This window comes from Mesoplodon bidens (genome assembly GCF_964165515.1).
Source record: "Mesoplodon bidens genome assembly, chromosome: 7".
Lineage (NCBI taxonomy): Eukaryota > Metazoa > Chordata > Mammalia > Artiodactyla > Ziphiidae > Mesoplodon > Mesoplodon bidens.
The window spans coordinates 64,380,069-64,386,068 of NC_138164.1; positions in this window are offsets into that span (position 1 = coordinate 64,380,069).

Genomic DNA, 6,000 nt, shown 5'->3' on the forward strand with positions numbered 1-6,000 from the left:
GCCCTGACGGACACCGCCGGGCAGCCTATGCAGTGGTAACTATTTCAACCATTATTGAGGCTAATAGCCTCCCAGAAGGGATGACCTCTCAAAAAGCTGAATTAATTGCCCTCACTCGAGCCCTAAGTCTCTCAAAAGGGAAAGGGGTCAATATCTACACAGACTCTAAATATGCCTTTCTCATTGCACACAGCCATTCAGCACTACGGAAGGAGCGTGGATTTTTGACCACTAAGGGATCTCCAGTGGTCAACGCTACCCTTATTTCCAAACTCTTAGAAGCCCTTCAGGTCCCCACGGAGCTGGCAATTATCCACTGTAGAGGTCATCAGTCTCCCTCCAACCTGATAGCACAGGGTAGCTCAAAGGCCGAGTCTGTGGCCCGAGAACTTACCAAGGGAGACCCTCCAGCTCCACTCCTGTTTTTCACTTCTCCTACCAAACCCACATATACCCCCATGAGGAGACCACCCTATTATCAAAAGGGGGAAACATGGGCTTCCCTGGTGGCGCAGTGGTTGAGAGTCCGCCTGCCGATGCAGGGGACATGGGTTCGTGCCCCGGTCCGGGAGGATCCCACATGCCGCGGAGCGGCTGGGCCCGTGAGCCATGGCCGCTGGGCCTGTGCGTCCGGAGCCTGTGCTCCGCAACGGGAGAGGCCACAACAGTGAGAGGCCCACATACCGCAAAAAAAAAAAAAAAAGGGGGAAACAAAGATAAGAGGGGATGGATTTTTATGGACAACAAAGTTGCCCTCCCTTCGGCCCAGGCGGCCAGTCTCCTATCAGACATTCACAAGTCTCTACATGTAGGTCCCAAGGCTATGTTCCGTTTTCTGGATCCTCTTTTCTACCTGCCTGGACTCAGGGAGGCTATCTCCAAGGCTCACATGGCTTGTCAAACCTGCGCCTCTGTCACCCCACAAGGAGGCCTACGACCCCGGATCCCAACACACCAGATGCGCGGACATCAACAGGGCGAGGACTGGCAGGTCGACTTTACCCACATGCCTCGCTGCAAACGCTTTCGATATCTGTTCACTCTCGTCGATACCTTTTCAGGTTGGATCGAGGCTTACCCAACGGCCCAAGAGACAGCAGACACAGTCACCTCTATCCTACTCCGACATATCATTCCCCAGTTTGGTTTGCCAACCTCCATACAGTCAGACAATGGACCCACCTTTGTCTCCCAGGTGGTTCAACAGGTATCCGAGGCCCTCCAGATTACCTGGAAACTCCACATCCCCTACCGTCCTCAGTCATCCGGTAAGGTTGAACGCGCCAATGGGATTTTAAAGGATCACCTCACCAAACTATCTCTTGAGGTCTGCGTCTCGTGGCCTGAACTGCTTCCTCTAGCCCTTACCCGAATCTGAGCCTCACCTCGGGGTCCCACCGTCCTCAGTCCATTTGAACTACTCTACGGCCGACCTTTCCTCCTACACGACCTACCCACCCAGAGTCCACCCCTAGCCTCTTACCTCCCTTACTTGTCCCTGCTTCGCCACCTCCTCCGGGAACATGAAGATCGCAGCCTTCCAACAGTAGCTGTCTCCAAGACTCTCTCTCTCCCTTTACAACCAGGAGACAGTGTTCTCCTCAAGGAATTACACCCTCAGTCCCTTAAACCGCGGTGGACGGGCCCCCATACAGTAATCCTTACCACTCCCACAGCAGCCAAACTTTTAGGACACCCCTCTTGGTACCATGTCTCCCGCCTTAAGGCGGCCCCAACCTCGGAGGCCTGGTCAGCCCAGCCACTGGGGCCCACGAGGCTATGGCTCACCCGCCACCCTGCCTCTCCTCCCGCTGTTTCTGCTGCTTCTCCTACCACCTAGGACTCATCAGACATCCCTGTGGCGCTTCTATATACACGGGACATGGCAAGCAAAAGGCCAAGTCCATGCCCGAGTCCTGGGAACAGGAGACTGCCAGCCAGGTGGATGCCAGGCCCTGGTGACTATCCGTATCCCCTACTCCAATCTGGAAAACGTTCCCCTGGGCTGGTCTGCCCCCGCTGTCTGTTTCACCTACGACCAGACGAAAGACTACTGTCACTGGTGGACAGACACCTATGGGGGGTGCCCCTACCACTCATGTAACATCCACGTGGCAAAATTAGACACCAGGAACTCACTCCAACAATCCTACTTACTTACCACTGATGGCAAAGGCCAATTATCCCTTAACATTAAAGACCCCTGGGATACAAGGTGGATACAAGGGGTACAAGGAAAAATTTACCGATGGGCAACTGATGGTTATTCTGTGGGATCTATCAAGATTTTTCACTCCTACATTAGCTTGACAAACACAACAAAGACCCTTTTTCCTGGGTGACCCTTATTCGCCAAGGGATACAAATACTTAACATACAGGGATAGGCAACATTTCAGATTGCTTTCTGTGTGCCTCGCTGGGTCGGCCACGCTTGGCTGCAGTCCCACTTGACCAACCCTTTAACTCCACTTCCCAAGACCTACCCTTTCCTCCCTTAAAAATTCCCTTATTCCTCGAGCCAGACAGAACAAGCCTTACACTCTGCTACGGAAACAGCTAAAACCTATCTGACAAAGAGCTCTCTTGCAACTCAACTCTTCCCATAAGCACTCCAACAGGGGCACCACCAGGCATGTTTTTTTGGTGTAATGGTTCCCTAACCAAAAGAATTAATCCTTCTTCCTCCTTCCCATGTGTCCCCGTGACTCTCATCCCACAACTCACACTATACGGCCAAGCCGAGTTTTTCTCACTAACCACGCAGCTTTCCGGCCGGAAGAAAAGAGCCATCTTTCTCCCTATGGTCGCAGGTATCTCTCTTGCCTCCTCCCTGGTTGCCGCAGGCCTCGGAGGGGGTGCCTTAACACACAGTGTCTCAACATCTTGCGACCTAGAACAGAAACTTCAGCTGGCCATTGAAGCATCTGCCGCCTCCATCACCTCCCTTCAGCGCCAGATCACCTCCATAGCTCGGGTTGCTCTCCAAAATCGACAGGCCCTGGATCTCCTGACAGCCAACAAAGGAGGTACCTGCCTTTTCCTGCAGGAGGAGTGCTGTTATTACATCAATGAGACCGGGCTCGTCGAAGACAACATAAATACCCTCCACCGCCTAAAAGAGGAGCTCCAACGCAGACAACGACCATCCACCTCCCCTATCCCTGACTGGTGGCGATCTACCCTATACACCTGGCTAACACCGATCTTGGGTCCCTTAATCCTTATCTGCGCTCTACTTATGCTTGCTCCTTGTTTTCTCAGGTTCCTCCGCAGGTGCATACAAGAAGTCCCTCGGGTGACAGCGAACCAGATGCTCCTCCATTCTTACACTTTACTTCCTGCAGAACCCCCTGCTGCTCTCCCTTAGGCCCCAGGTCTCTGACCACCTGACTTCCCTTCGATGCCCCTGTTCAGCAGGAAGTAGCTAGAGAACGAAACGTCGCCCTATCACACCAAAGATGTCGGAATGTAAGGTCAGCTGGCCCGAGGCAGGTAATGCAAACAAATTCACCGGTTGCATCAGCCCGGGGACTTTCAGCCCTCCCGCTCTTGAGAGGGGCGGAACTAACGGTCCTACAACTGATGCAGCTGGTGTCCGATATTGCCACAGCACCCGAAGAAAACCGCCAAATGAGGACTAATCTACACCAAGAACGATCTGCCCCACCCTTTCCTTTCTACCCCCTATAAATCCCACCCAAGCCCTCAACCGGGCGCGACTTCTCTGGCCCTGCCCTTCGGACCAGCGAACCTCGCCCGGGAGCACTCCCAAATAAAGCTAATTTAAAGCTCTTTGTTTCACGGTGCCATCCTTTACAGCCAGGCCTTACACAAAGAATCTTCCCCAATGCATTGTCTCTACAAAAAGGAAAATTGGGGAAGCGTTAAGCTAAGGGAGCGTACATATTCATGAAAGGGCTTGAGCAGAGGAGAATTAATCGTAGAATTGGGGCAGAGGTCAACAGAGTCCAGGCTTTAGTTGATTGAAGTCAAGAGAGTCGACATCATCATTCCACCCTCCACCTGGGTGGGGAGACTTAGTTCCTGTAGAACCCAAAGACATGTATCAGATTGTTATGTATATGCCTTGGGGAGAAACTTGTTTCTTTCTTTTTTTTTTTTCCATGGCCCATGGCATGCGAGATATTAGTTCCCCAACCAGGGATCGATCCTGCACCCCCTGCAGTGGAAGCTCTGAGTCTTAACCACTGGATCACTGGGGAAGTCCCAGAAACTTGTTTCTTGACTGCTTTTCCTTTGTTCCTGCATTCCCTCACTTAATTAATTACCGAGACCTATTCAAGGACAAACATGGTCAGGCTTAGGTCACAAAAAGGCTTAGGCCAAAAATTGCTTCCCTTATGTCAAGAAAGCTATGCCTGGTTCTTTCTCTGGGGTCCCCCTACCCTACCTGCTTACAGGAAGCTGGATGCCACCACCCCCACCCCTGCCCCAGCCTAGGGTATTCCTCCCTGTTTTCTCACTCCAGTTGTTCAAAATCTACCTATCCTTTAAGGACTCAACCCATCCTCTGACAGCTAGGGGAGAGTGGAAAGAATTCTGAGGCCAAGGGTTAAGCAACAAAGCTTCAGACTGCACAACTCAGATGGGATTGAACCCAGCCGAAACTCACACTTGGATTTAAACCCATGGGCTGGGACTTTTACTCAGCCAAAACTCTGACTGGGACTCAAACCCACTGTCTTTTAATTAAAATTGCTCACCTGGTGTGAGGACTTACTGAAGCTCAGGTTATGTCTCAGCACAGAAGGAATTCAGCGAGAGGCAATGCGATACAGAAAACGTGGATTATTTAGAGAGGTACAACATTCCATAGACAGAATGCCGTCCATCTCAAAAAGTAAGAGCGGTGGTGGGAGAAACACACTCCACAGGGTGTGAGCCATCTCAGAAGATGAGAGGCCCTGAAATATGGGGTAGATGGTTTTTGTGAGCTGAGTAATTTCATAGGCTAGTGAGTGGGAGGATTGTTCAACTATTTTGGGGAAGGGATGGGGATTTCCAGGAATTGGGCCACTGCCCACTTTTTGGCCTTTTATGGTCTGCCTTGGAACTGTAGGCGCCTGTAGGTGTGTCATTTGGCATATGCTAATGTATTACAATGAGCATATAATGAGGCTCAAGGTCTACTGGGCGGTGAATCTTCTGCCATCTTGGACCTAGTTGATTCTAACCAGTTTATGTCATATCCTCAATGGCTATGTCATTCTTTTAGTTTGTTTGTTTTTTGGCTGCACCACACGGCTTGCAGGATCTTAGTTCTCTGACCAGGGATTGAACCCAGGCCACAGCAGTGGAAGCCCAGAATCCTAACCACTAGGCCACCAGGGAACTCCTGGCCATGTCATTCTTTTAAAGGTTGTGCCCTGCCCCCCTTCCCTCCTATTTCACTACGACTAGCACTTAATGAACAAGGAGCCTCAACTACAATTGCACTAACACCTAGCCTGACAAAGATATAGTGACAGTGGAATGAAATAACGCAGAAACATTTTGCACAGTAAAGTATGGTTCACGGGGCTTCCCTGGTGGCGCAGTGGTTGAGAGTCTGCCTGCCGATGCAGGGCACATGGCTTCGTGCCCCAGTCCGTGAAGATCCCACATGCCGTGGAGCGGCTAGGCCCGTGAGCCATGGCCACTGAGCCTGTGCGTCCGGAGCCTGTGCTCCGCAATGGGAGAGGCCACAACAGTGAGAGGCCCGCGTACCGCAAAAAAAAAAAAAAGAAAGAAAGTACGGTTCACATGCTAGTGTTAATAAATCCAAGGTCAAGGTTTACATCCTGCACTAAACTTTAGCTGTTTGTTGTTTCATTCTTTGAAACAAGTTAATGTCGGATGCTTAGAAAAAGAAGCAGACTGTGGTAGGTACAGAAGACCCCAAAACACGGAAAAAAGGGGAAGCCTTATTTTTTTATTATAGCTACATCTGAGTAAATGGGGTAACTGGCAAGACCAAGAAGTTTCTTTGCTATACTTT